We start from the raw sequence: 14,460 nt of genomic DNA, 5'->3' as shown, positions 1-14,460 counted from the left end.
TATTTTTTTTTTTTCAGAACAGCCAGTGTTTCCTAGTAAGTTATTTTCTAAAAACATAAGGATCCCTAGAAGCATGATACGAGGCACTCTTTTTCACTACCACAACCTTCGTTCCTTATGTCTGAAATTTACCATATGCTTTGTGAACCCCGAATATCTTTTCAGAACTTACATAAGTAAATTAACATCTTAGTAATGCACTTTAACTGAGACAGGTCTGGGTTAATTTAGAAAGTTTCGTTTGCCATGGTCGACGATGGGCACCTACAACACAGCCTCAGGAGGTCTTGATGACATGTGCCCAAGGTGGTCAGAGCACAGTTTGGTTTTATACATTTTAGGGAGACATGAGACATCAATCAACATATGTAAGATGAACATTGGTTCTGTCTGGAAAGACAGGAAAACTTGAAGCAAAGGCAGGACAATTGGAAGCAGGGAGGAGGCTTCCAGGTCATAGGTAGATAAGAGACAAACAGTTGCATTCTTTTGAGTTTCTGATTAGCCTCTCCAAAGGAAGCAATCAGATATGCAATTTATCTCAGTGAGCAGAGGGGTGACTTTGAACAGAATGGGAGGCAGGTTTGGACTAAGCAGCTTCCAGCTCGACTTTTAGCTTAGTGATTTGGGGACCTTCAGATTTATTTACCTTTCACAGCTTCAATTCTACCAAAGGTGTTGGTAGTCATAACTGTCATGGATATTTAGCAATATTCGCTGCATTAAAGATTGTATTAATCCCTGTCTTCCTTTTTGTGCTTCAGAAATATCAGACATGGAGTAGATTTTACTTCAGATAATTAAGAATTGGCTCTTGGATCTTGGTTCCCGGTAAATTACCTCTGAGTTTGTGAGAACAGAAAATGTACTGAGTTTTAAAAGTGTCTTGAAAACACATTGTATCAACGTCAATTGTGACTTTTACATAATGCTAAATTTTATGAAAATATCATTACAGTTAATGCTCAAGGATACATAAATTCCATAAAGAAATACCAACTACTACTAATAATATCAGATAAAATAATGCAAAGGATACTATAATAGAAGTCATAGAATCTAAGTTACATTTCTAGCTCTTATAGGAGTTGATAATAGGTAATTTAATTTGGCAGGTAATTTAATTTTTTAAGGACTCTCTGACCCTTGATATACAAAGGGAGGGGGTTGGACCATGTAATATCTAAATGCAGCCCAGTAATTGAAACAGAAAAAAGAAGGAAAGAAGGGAGGAAGGGAGGGAGGCAGGGAAGGAGGGAGAGAGGGAAGAAGGAAGGCAAAAGGATAAAGGAAAATGAACAGAACTATTCTTCATGCTGCTATGTGTAAGGAATTAGATGTACCAGCAAAACCCACTTGTTTCTTCTACTTCTCTCTCCATGCCTACAGTGCCAAATCAGTATCTTATTTTGCTTTTTTTGAACAAAGAACATAAGGTGAAAATGTTGTCAGTGTTTGAGAAATGTATTGCCTTAGGTTCTGCCCCTTTCTCCTCTGCTCTCCTTTTGCTCTTCTTGGTTTGTTGGTTTATTTCAATCCCCTTGTCACCTTTTCCCTTCTCTATTTCTTCCAACATAAATAGAAAGAGAACTCCTGAACACATGTTTTTATGTTCTCTCTTCTTCCCACATAAAAGAGGATCTGAAGGAGCAGGCTGTGGTTGGTGAATGGTGAGTGGTTATGCTCATCAATATGCATACTGGTGTGTCTCTTTAGCTCTTTGCACACTAAATGCTGCTCATCACATGGGCATTGAGTGAGCTCATAAAAGCCCATGGAAGCAGGCAACATCAATCCTCTGGCTTCCAGCTCCCTCCTCTGTTGCAATGAGGCCACATTTGGCTGCTGCACCTGAGAGAATCAGTTTTTATTGGCTAAAATTGCTTTTTGCTTCAGAGCTCGCAAAACTGCCTTAGGAAAAACAAAACAACAACAACGAAAAACGTGGTCTGTTTTTCCCTTTCATGTAGCTTTTGGGACAGCCCAACATGACCGGCTTGTGTGTGTGTGTGTGTGTACATATATACATATATATATTTTAGAATATATATATTTATGTGATATATATTTTATACATAAAATATATGTTTTATTATATATAAAATAAATATATTATATATATTTATATATATATTTTATGTATAAAAAATATATATATATTTTAGAAGAGCCAGTTAAAAAATTATGTTTATAGATACTAGAAAGTTGTTACTTAAAAAAAAAGGAAAAAAATAAATTGAAAATATGTCAGATCATTCATAGTGCATCCGTCAACAGCAGCAGCTCCCTAACCCTTAGAATCAATGTACTAATGATGGGCCACTATGTCAATTTTAAACTATCAGAAGAAGGAAGGAGCAAAGAGGACCTCAGTAACCTGATTAAGTATTGCAGGTGAGAGAGAGCAGATCAACATAAACAACAATTCCATTTTGATTCAGTGCCCTTTCTCATCTGAAGAAGTGAAGTATTTCAAAATGTTTGAAGCTCCCTCCTGGTAGAAACTTGCTTAGTGAAAGATGCTGACTCATTTCTGTGAATGACGATATTGGATATTGTAATCTGCATTATTTAGCCTGTTGTGTGATATTAATTCATATTTTAAGAAGAAAGGAGAGAAGACAAGAGAGAAGGAAGAGCAGAGAAGAGAAACAGAGATGTAGAAGTGAAGGAAGGCTATATGCCTCAGCTGGAGTAACTTAGAAGCCTGCAGCACAACCAGAAACGTATGCTATTTCCAGATTTCTCATGCAAAAGACAAGTTATAAAAATAGGATTTTATTCACCAGGATGAATATGCAGATTGTCAGAAAAGCAATAACTTTACTGAAAGTTATTGCTATGGATGAAAGCTCCTGATCTAGTTCTGTTATTTTTTCACTGGGATGCATTGACATCTACATGAAAATCCATTCAATAGACACTGTTAACATTTATATATTCTGAAAAGCAAAAGCATGGGCATGATACTCTTAGTTTCTAAAAGAGTTCCATTCCCTAAAGTCATGTAAGTCCAAAATAAACCAAGATCAGAACCGAGAATATTATGGTCCAGATTCCTTTGGCCTATTTCCCGAATGAATTAAGCTTAGTGTATTTGTATGAATTGTTCTATCAATCTTCATTTGTTCATATTTGTGCCAAGAAATATTTTAGTGTTGAATAACTGTATGGTACTGAATAAGGCATATCTCTCTCCCTTTTGAGCTTGCAATCAAGTGGGTACAAACAAAAAACAAATCATAAACATATAAATAAGGCAGTGTTTAAGTGAAGTTAAGAAAAACACTCTAGATACTTTAAACAGAGGAGTTTGAAATGGAAAGTTAATAGAGAAATACAGACAAAATGGTTCAAAAGGCTGAAGAAATGAAGGTCAGAGCCCTGCCACTGGAGGTTGTATATTCAAAAGCCCTCCAGTGTCATGTAACCACATTCAAAGAGCTAGTGTTGCGCCACAGTTGCCTCTAGCATCCATGAGACTAGAGAGAATACACTGAAACACAAAATTCGGCCTTTCAATAGCATCTTGGTCTTCTTATCTCAACAACCTTGTTTGTCAGCGTAAGCAAGACAATAGCCTGTACTTCACTTCTGTTTTTCAAAAGTTACTTAAAACTTAATTTTGAATGAGGATTCTAGTGCAAATAAGTCTGGTAAGTGTAGATTTTTTTAACTCACCAGTGTCTGTGCTATAGAAAGGCAGTTTAGAGGGAGGGTAAAGTGGAGGTTGAGTGGATCAATTCACATAATCTATCATACTGCAGATTAAGATAAATAGTATAAGGAAGTAATATAAATGATGTGACAGAAAATAAAATGTCATTGGTAGTACCTTACTATGAGAGGCTGGTCAGAGAGGGCTCTTTGAGTAGCTGACATCTGATTGTAGACCTGAAGAAAGGCACTGATGTTAGCCATCCGAAGGGCTAGAGAAAAAAAAACCTGCAAAGTAATGAGCAAGGGGAAAGACAGTGTATTGTGAAGGGGCTTGATGCATCTGAGGAAGAGAAAGAAGTCAAGTGAGGCTCAAGTGCAACGAAGTGAGAGAGTGGGTCTTGAAGGTATAGCGTGAAGAGAGGAAGTCAAGTAAAACCAGAGTCATGCTGGATCTTACAAATCACAAGATAAATAAACAACTACTAAAAAGGTTCAAGCAGAACAGCAATATGATCTGATTCACTTTCTAAACAAACTATTGAGTCTATGTGCTACATAGACCGTGGATTGAGATGATTCAACACAGAAGCTGGAAAATAAGTTAGGGACTCTGTGATAATCTCTTATGGCTTAGACTCACAGGCATTGTAAGGAATGCCTTACAATGCAGGAAAACAACGGAATTTGAGGCATAGCATGGGGTAGACCTGACAGATCATGATATGTCCCATGGAACACAGCAAGGGTATATTAGAAAGAGAAGATCAAAGGATGGGTGGAAAAATTCATTGCACTTCGGTGTGTTTTTTTCATTGTTGCTGCTGACCTTGTAGCTTTTATTTTTTTTACCTCTTGAACTTGACATTTGATATTTTCTTTCATTCTGACTTTAGTTTTCCTTCAGGACTCCAGTTGTACTTACCCTTTGGATTCAGACCGTATCTAACATATGACAAGAACAGCCTAATTCAGTACAGTCTTATCTACTGTTCATTTGAGCTAACATGAGCAGTCAGTTTGGCCAAAAACTTTGCTGATGACTTTGGGGAAGTGATGGTAATTGCATAACTTCAAAGATTATTTTAACTTTCCCAATTCTTGAAGAATATAGATCTCAAGAATAAGTAAAATAAGTTTCACAACATTTGTTTAATACATTCCTTACAAAATACTTTGACTAATAAATGCATTACTTCAGGATTACTTGATCTGAGAGTGGGTGACCAAGAATTTTGCCCTCCTTTTTCCACACTGACAACAAAAATATTTATGTTTACTGTGTCAAATGTCAATGCTCAATTTTTTTTAGAAATGGCATTTGCATAGTTTGAGAATAGCAGAACTTTAGGGATTTTTGTTGGCTACTTAGTCAGTTATAATTTTCTAACCAGGCTGTGGCAAGCAAACAACTTGGAAGAAAATTGACAGGAGACAAGCTCTAGGTCAAAGAAAATGCTCTTAGATGACAAAATGAATCAAGGCACAGGCAAACACCTCAGAAATAAAGGTGATAGCAAAGTTGAGGAAAACAGATGTTATGTTGACCTCAGTTCATTGGAATCAAGCAACTAATTTGCTTACCATCATCTAATACTTTGAAATGGTCCCTGAGGAAGCCAGGAGTAGTGGTGAATTTGTAAACTGGATACTTCCACATTTTGGTGAGGTGCAGTTTGTGAGAAGGAAAGCAATCCCTGTTGGAATGCAAACACAATGCTGCAATAACATTAGCATAATGCAAGGTCCCAGCTGACAGTATTCCAGGCAGCAACCTGAAATATGGGGAAATAACCACATCGGTTTTCTATCCATTTCACTGCTTGAGTGAAACACATAGCCAAGCATAACTCAGCTGATAGGTGAGACGGACCCTCCAGCACAATGGGACACTGTCAGTAATACCTTCAGTATATTCAGTCTCAGTTAGAAGCTGAGAGTCTGAGTTGACACTGTTCCAAAAGGTCTAGAGCCTCACTCTCAAACCTGTATCAGTTTCAAGTAGCTAGTCATAGTATTCAGGTCTAAAAATGTATTAAATTACCTGTTGACAGCTAGAAGTCAAGATGCCTGGGTTTTTGTGACCTTGGTTCTATTCCTTAACATTTCTGAGTTTCAATGACCTGTTTCGTTAAAGACATATATATATAGTGAGCCCCATATTTAAGACAGGTCTCAATCAATTTAGAAAGTTTATTTTGCCAAGGTTAAAAACGTGCCTGTGACACAGCCTTAAGAGGTCCTGACGACATGTACCCGTGGGCATCTGGGTACAGTGTGTTTTTTGTTCATTTTAGGGAGACATTATACATCAATCAATACCTGTAAGAGTTGCATTGGTTCAATCTGGAGGGGCAGGACAACTGGAAGAGGGGGCTTCTAGGTCATAGGTGAATTTACAAATTTTCTGATTGGCAATTGGTTGACAGAGTTATTATCAGTTGAAAGGAATATCAGGGTATGATAAGGAGTTGTGGAGACCTGGGTTTTATCATGGAGACGAAGTCTCCAACTAGCAGGCTTCAGAGAGAATAGACAATGAGTATTTCTTATCAGACTTAAGGTCTGTGTTGATGATAATGCTGGAAGGGTCTAATGAGCCATGTCCAACACCATTTTCCATCACAGTCTGAACTAGATTTTCAGGTAACTCTGGAATGCCCTTGGCCAAGACGATGGGTCCATCTAGATGATTAGGAGCATTAGAGTTTTATTTTCGGTATATATATGTACATATGTATATATGTGGTATATATATCTTTTTTGTATATATTATATTATATAATATATAATACATAATATATTTAGTACATTTATTTATAATATTTATTATAAATATATTATATTTATATATAAGATATATTTATTATAATATATAATCCAATGAGGAAAATAATTATTTATCTAACATGTAAAACTTCCTGCTACATGGTAGGAACTTTACAATTTTTTTCTTCTGCCTTGGGAGAAAATACATGTTGTAATTAAGGAGCATGAGTTTTAGAGTTAAAAACAACAGCTTGGTTCAGGTGCAGGGGCTCTCACACCTGTAATCCCAGCACTTTTGAAGGCCAAAATGGGAGGATCGCTTGAGCCCAGGAGTTCAAGAGTGGCTTGGTCAACACAGCAAGACTCCATTTCTACAAACATTTAAAATTAAAAAGAATTAGCCAGGTGCAGTGTGTTGTGCCTGTAATCAAAGCTACTTGGGAGGCTGAGGCTCAATAATCACTTGAGCTCAACAGTTTGTGGCTGCAGTGAGCTATGATTGTGCCACTGCACGCCAGCCTGCATGAAGAAACAAGAAACTGTTTTGAAAAAATAAAACAAAAAACAGCGTACTAGGGGCCAGAACATAGGCAAATTATTTGAAATATTTAGCTTCAATTTCCTTATGTGAAATAAATGTAACTTCTGAGCTATTATATCACAGAGATAGTTTACGTGTTAGACAGTCTATATAAAACACTTAGCATAGTACATAAATAAAATAAGCATCCCATTCATGTTTATTAGAGGAATTAATAAATGAATGAGTTAATGATGTTCTTATTTCAATTGGAATTCAAATACTAGTTATCTAAATCAGCTTGATCAATTCTACTCACTATATTTATATTGTCACCTCTCAACCTCAGTTTTTATCTAGAAAATGCACTACTTGATTAGATCAATAATTCTCAAACACTCATGCATAAAATAAGCATTCAGAGACTTCATTAAAAATTAAGATTCCTTGGTCCCATACCAAAGGAGTCTTAATTAAAAGGTCTATGGTGAGGCCTGTGAATCTGTATTTTAAAAAGCATCACAGTTGATTATGGTTCACTTGGACAAAACATATTTTTTAAAAAGTCTGCGCTAACAGCCATTGCATTACCAGTTATATACCCAAAGGATTATAAATGATGCTGCTATAAAGGCACATGCACACGTATGTTTGTTGCGGCACTATTCACAATAGCAAAGACTTGGAATCAACCCAAATGTCCGTCAGTGACAGACTGGATTAAGAAAATGTAGCACATATACACCATGGAATACCATGCAGCTATAAAAAAGGATGAGTTCGTGTCCTTTGTAGGGACATGGATGCAGCTGGAAATCATCATTCTCAGCAAACTATCGCAAGAACAGAAAACCAAACACCGCATGTTCTCACTCATAGGTGGGAACTGAACAATGAGATCACTTGGACACGGGAAGGGCAACATCACACACCAGGGCCTATTATGGGGAGGGGGTGGGGGGAGGGATGGCATTGAGAGTTATAACTGATGTAAATAACGAGTTGATGGGTGCTGACGAGTTGATGGGTGCAGCACACCAACATGGCACATGTATACATATGTAACGAGCCTGCACGTTGTACACCTGTACCCTAGAACTTAAAGTATAATAATAATAATAATAATAAAGTCTGGGCTAAGATCTCTCCGGGCTCTAAAGTTTTCTTCTTCATTTTCATTACCACAAACTATTTAAAAAAAAAATCTGCCTGCTACAATTTGAGGTTATTTACTCATTAATAAAAGAATCCCATGATCATATATATGTATGTACAGGCACATGCACAGATGCACACATACACACACACACAAACGTACTCAGCTGAACACTCACAGAAATTCCACTCTCACATCATCTGTACTGTTGATTAAAGCACTTAGTTTTGAATAATGGGAGAAGCAACCATGATGCAGGGCAGCCATGTTGTAAAATTCCTGGAGGTATCTTAATCATACTGATCAGCTAGGTCAGCCAGCTCATATTAGAAATCTCCTATTCAAAATGCCTAAAGGATATTCTCAAAGTCACAGAGTGAAACTGAGACTAAAACAAAAATTGCAGCACTCCTGACCTCATTATACTTCCTACTTCCCAAATAACAATGCCTAAATACTAAATCTCTACATGAGCAACCTGACACTTATCAAGTCCTGTCACGTTCCCCTTTGCGTCTTCAGAACCAGCCCAGGTTTGTGGTTGAAGTGAAAGAATGTAACTACAGGAACCTTTTCTCATCTCTTTTAAATAGCCTCAAATTTCTTCTTTAGGAAGGCAGACACCTGGTAATCTCAAATTGAAGCCAAAGCACAAAGATAACTGGTAGAAAACACCAATCACTTCACAAACAGAGCATGAAAAATTTCATCACCCTAACAGCAGATCTGCTTTACTCCTTGTACATTTTTCTATAGAGTCATTTTGTGAATAAATCTTCCCCCTTGGAGAAGCATATTCCATTAGCCGCCAAGGTTGAGGAATGAGAAGAATCGGTGCTGTGTGAAGAGCAGCTCAGTTCACACAGCCTCGGGGCTGGCACCTTCTCAGTCTTTCTTAATGGTGCCTTTTGGGAAAAGTGCCTTCTTTTTATATCAAAACAGAAGTACATTCAATTTCCCATATGGGTATGACCCTAGAAAGAGTAGCAAGAAATAGAAAAACTAGACACTCAAATGTATTTAAGTGAGCAGCATGAAAAAACAGGAGTATTAGCTTCTCTTGTCCAGTTTTATAGTTGAATTCAGGGTAATCTCCAGCCTCTACAGTTATTGGAGGCGAAAATTTAATCTGATATCCATAACAGTAGATGAATAAATAACACAAACTCAGACACGGGAGTACATGTGTGGTGATCATGAGAATAGGCCTCTCAAATCTCCAAATGCAGGAAGTGTAATTGACCAAGAGTTCCAGCTGCAACCCCTAAAACCCACTGCTGTGTTTGTGCAGAGGACACATTTCCTATGGCAACTCTCAGTCAATGACAAAACATGGTAGAGATCCTAAGGCAGTCTAGCGCTGGAGAAGCTAGCCTCTTCTAATGGATGACTTTGGTTTGCTAAATTTTCCTTAAAATGGCAAGTGTAGTCTAAGATGCTTCCATCCAAACTTTTTTCCTGCTTTCTCTTTCTCCTTCACTCTGGGTCAGACTTGTATCATGGGCTGATGACTCTCTCGGACTCTCCTGGCTCCCTCCCCATTTTCTCCCACAGTTTTTTTAAATAACAAATTTCTTAATATTTAATCCCCTTTTGGTGTGCTTATCAGAAAACTCAGACTAACACAAAATACTTTTGCATATTTTTAAATTAAATATTTCAGTAAATTATTAATCAGAGTTGTAATATTTAAATAGGTGGGATAAGAGCATGGTTTTAGTAGGGGATGGACCAAATAAGTTTAATTTTGTTCTAAGCATTAGATCTACTTACTCTGTACAAATAGTACTTCAAGTTTTTCATATTCAGCAAAGTTTATCAGAAGAATATTGTGAAATTTAGCAGTAAAGCTCATTAGTAATAAGGTTTACTTGTGTTTAATTTAATCTTTGTAGACGGCAGTCCCTCCAGTTGCCCTAGGGCAAAGTGTCAAATAGATTTATTTTATCGAAGTCTTCATAAAAATGGTACTATGTGTCAAGAGTGCTGTATCACTGAATATGAGACTAGTTAGTAAACATCTTTTCATCAGTGATGTTTGACAACACTGTTCTTGCACGGAGACTACAGTGATGTCAGAAAGCAGATTGAGCACTTTACTGTTTGGGGACCTGAGTCTTTGATGGACATCATCTCTCTAATTCAGTTTTTGTATGTTTAAATAAAAGACAAATATTCTTTGAAATGAAATATCAAACAGGACTTTAACAAAATAAGTTAAAACAAGATAATTATGATTAAAATTGGGACTAGCCTTCCTTAAAGCCCCTGATTCAGGCCCTGATATGCTCCCTCACCAACTTAGGACCCACTAGAAGGAACTGAAACCAACACTCAAATGAAGTCTTACTATTCTCTCTTCAACACTAAATTAATGTGCCCAATCTTTATAAAAAGAAAATTCATATATCTAACATTATTAATCATGAAAGCTAATTCACTGAAGGTGATTTATCATAAAAATCACACACTGAACTTCTCACAAGTTCATATTTTTCTTCATGATGAAAAATATATATGGCTTGCAGAGGATTCCTATGTGCAGAAAATCATTTCGTATAGCTTATATGTCTGACACCACAGTGGTACTCAAATGTGAAAGCACTTTGAAAACAACTGACGCCTTATTTTAAAGCACCCATTCCCTTCCAAGATTTACTAAAAGAGAATGTTCAAAGGTTAAGACCAGAGATTATGTTGCCAATCAAAGCAAAATGAGATCCCAGAAGTGATTTTGATATACAGATAAGTTTGGGAACATTATTCCACAAGAAATAATGAATCTAAATTATTTGGATTAAGGGCTAATTAGTCAATTTCTAATTAAAATTTCCAAGGAGATCCAAGTCTTAATTAAAACTTTGCAGAATATTTTATGATAGTAGGTGGGTTTCTAAATACAGTTTAACTTTACTTTTTCTCATCTATAAGTTAGAGGATATCAAAATACCCATTTCCTGTACAATTTTTATGAGAACATTTTCTTTGAAATATGAAAGCTTAAGTGTTCGTAACATGGGTTTTAAATAAGCATTATTCACCAGTATACACATTGCAAGCTGTATATGAACTATCTGTGTCCTTTTCGAAGGTCAGCCCCTCTACCTGATCATTAGATCCTTCTCCTTCTTGTCTACTCAGGAACATCATTTAGACATTCCTTGTCTCTATTCTGCATCATGATTGTTATCGACTTTATTGATTGCTCTCATGAAGAAACTCATGTACTATAGTATCTCTGAATAAATTATCTTAACTACATATCCTTTCTTAGCTGCATCCCATTTCCTGCTACCCTCAAGAATAAAATTTCTTTATATAGTTATCTATATTTTTATCTCCAAATTTTCTCTTCCAGATACCTCATACCTAATATTCCATCAAACACTCGTCTCCATGTAGGTTATACCTGTAATTATATAACTTGGTAAATTAGTCCTGTGACTTGTCTTAATGGAAACAGTGTTCACTCTCTGTGAAATATCTTCTCTTGGCTTCCAGGGTATGACAGTCTTTGTTCCTGCCTTACCACACTGACCATTCCTTCTTAGTTCCCTTTACTTGCTTTTCCTCATTTTTCAACGTTTTCATGCTGGGATTCTTCAAAGTTCAGTCCATGGCCCTCCTCTCTTCTCTGTCTGTTTACAGAATAATCTTACCTAGTCTCATGGCATTATGCAGATGACTTCCAAATTTAAATATGCAACTTGAACCTGACACATGAATTTCAGACGTGTCAATCCAACTCTCTAACCGACCTCTCCATTTGATGTCTAATAATCATCTCAGAGTTGACTTGTCCTAAACCAAGTCCTTGATATGTCTCCGAAAATTCTGCTTCTTCCACAGTCCTCCAGATCCCAGCAAACAGTAAATCTATTTTTTTTTTCTTTTTTGAGATGGAGTCTTGCTCTGTCGCCCAGGCTGGAATACAGTGGCGTGATCTCGGCTCACTGCAACTTCCGCCTCCTGGGTTCAAGCGATTCTCCTGCCTCAGCCTCCCAAACAGCTGGAACCACAGGTGCGCGCCACCACACCCAGGTAATTTTTTTGTATTTTTAGTAGAAACGGGGTTTCACCATGTTAGCCAGGATAGTCTCGATTGTTCTGGAGTTTTTTCTAATACATTACACACAATCTATAGGCAAATTCTGTTGGTGTCATCTTCAGAATCTACCCCAAATCTTACTATTTTTACAGCACTTCAACCACTAGTACCTTATCAAAAACCACTTCCATATTTCTTGTAAATTATTGGAACAGCCCTTTACCTGGTCTTCCTGTTTCTGCCTTTTGCATCCCTTCTTCCTTCCTCTCCTTCACACATACCACTAAATCGCAACACTGCAACTACAGTAATAAATACATCACTTCTCTGTACAAAAGCTTCTGGTGGTTCTCCCCTCACTCAGGAAGTCTTTACAATACTCCACAAGATCACTTTCTGACCTTTCCTGTTGGACTCGTTTTGAATTTCTACCTTGCCCACTCTGTTGCAGCCACAGTCTCCTCCCTGCTGATTCATAAACACACTGACCATGCTCTTGCTTCAAGAACATTTCTATTGCTGTTCTCTCTGCCGGGAGGACAGTTCCTCTAGTATCCACTCACCTCATTCAGTTTCTGCACAAATGTCACTTTTACAATAAAGTCATTCCTAAAGAACTAACTTAAAATTGTACCCTGCTAAATAGCAATGCCCTTACCTCACTTAGAACACTCTAAAAGTGCTCTAAAGGACTAAATTAGCAATTTAGCCCTTTAGTACCCCACTGATTAGCAATCCCCTTACCCCACTTAGAGAGTGCTCTACTAGTACTTTAGACAGCAGCATCTAAACAGTGATGCTACTATCAGACTAAAAATCACCATCATAAGTAGATACATAAATTTAAATCAAATAAACTTAATTATCTAATTTGAACATTATATTTCATCTACAATATCCATTTATTCAACAAGTATTTATTGACCATGTTGTACAATTTTCTAGGTGCAGAAGATACATCACTTAACAAAGCAGATCACTATACTTGGTTACTTGGAGTTTATATTTGAATTGGCAAAATATATGGCAGAAACTGGAAGTGTTGTAAAGGACTAAATTAGTAATGAGTAATTTAGCCCTTTAGTACCCTACTGATTAGCAATCCTCTTACCCCACTTATAGAGTGCTCTACTTGTACTTTAGATAGTAGCATTTCAACAGTAGCATTTAAACCCCTTGGGATTGCTAATTACCTTACTTTAGGAGGTAATTACATGAGGAGGGTGAAGCCCTTATGGAAGGAATTAGGGTCCTTATAAAAGCCCTTGGGGCAGTGGGTCCACTCTCTTTTGCTCTTCCACCATGTGAGGACACAGCATTCAAAGCACCACCTTGGAAGCAGAGACAAGACTCTCACCAGACACCAAACTTGCCTGCACCTTGATCTTGGACATCCAGCCTTCAGAACTGTGAGAAGTAACATTTCTATTATTTATGAATTACCCAGTCTGGTATTTTATTATAGCAACATAAAGAGACTGTGATAGAAGGTATGAATTTTTGTCCTAAATGAGGACTGGGAGTGGTAGGAATTTGAAAACAATGCCAATATAACAAATAAATTAGATTGTTTCTAGCTATTTTATTTTTCTTTCATTAGTTAGTAATTCCAATCCAGTTCTGGGTTTGAAGTTTTGCATGTAAAACGTGTTCCTTTTAGATATTTTCCTCTGAAAGAAATTGGGGAAATATTGCAAAGAAAAAGGAAAAGGAAAAGGAGCGATTCTGACATTTATGAATTTGTGATATTATGTACTGAAATTATAACCTGATTGTATGTTTCTGCCTAATCTGCATAAAGGGAGGTTATTCAGGTAAACTACTACTGTTGCTTATTGAATTATCCCAGTGTCACTTCTCCCTACAACACACGTGGCATCATAATAACATGAAGGTGTCACTCTGCCATCTCGAATAAGTAATCAAAGAAATCAGGATGTTATAATGAGACTGTTGGCAAAGCATGGAATTTCTTAAGAGTAATATGGTTTTTTGTTTGTTTGTTTAAATTTGAGGGGAAAATTATATATTCTGCATTGATAAGTTAAATTATGTTTTTTACCCCATTAAATATTACTATTTATTATCTTAAAGATTCATTTTATAAGAAAATAACAATTGTAACTCAAATAATTCAGTTTTAAGTATCTAAGCTTTTTATTAATGTAGAAGAATCAGAGATAAATAGATAGGAAAGGGGACTGTGCCCTGGATTTTTTTTTTTTTTTTTTAGACAGTGTCCTGCTCTGTCACCCAGGCTGGAGCGCAGTGGTGCGATCTTGGCTCACTGCAACCTCCGCCTCCTGGATT

At 36.8% G+C, this 14,460-nt stretch overlaps 1 long non-coding RNA gene across 1 annotated transcript in view; it reads left to right on the top strand.

Annotated features, from left to right (window-relative positions):
* Window positions 1–12,001: 12,001 nt before the first annotated feature.
* Window positions 12,002–14,460, top strand: part of LOC105531790 — a 65,618-nt gene continuing 63,159 nt past the window's right edge. The window contains exon 1 of the long non-coding RNA XR_001004856.1: window positions 12,002–13,964. This is a non-coding gene — a long non-coding RNA (uncharacterized LOC105531790). The remainder of the gene's footprint in view (window positions 13,965–14,460) is intronic.

This window comes from Mandrillus leucophaeus, unplaced genomic scaffold, assembly GCF_000951045.1.
Source record: "Mandrillus leucophaeus isolate KB7577 unplaced genomic scaffold, Mleu.le_1.0 Scaffold907, whole genome shotgun sequence".
NCBI lineage: Eukaryota > Metazoa > Chordata > Mammalia > Primates > Cercopithecidae > Mandrillus > Mandrillus leucophaeus.
This window is presented reverse-complemented; position numbering and strand designations above follow the sequence as displayed.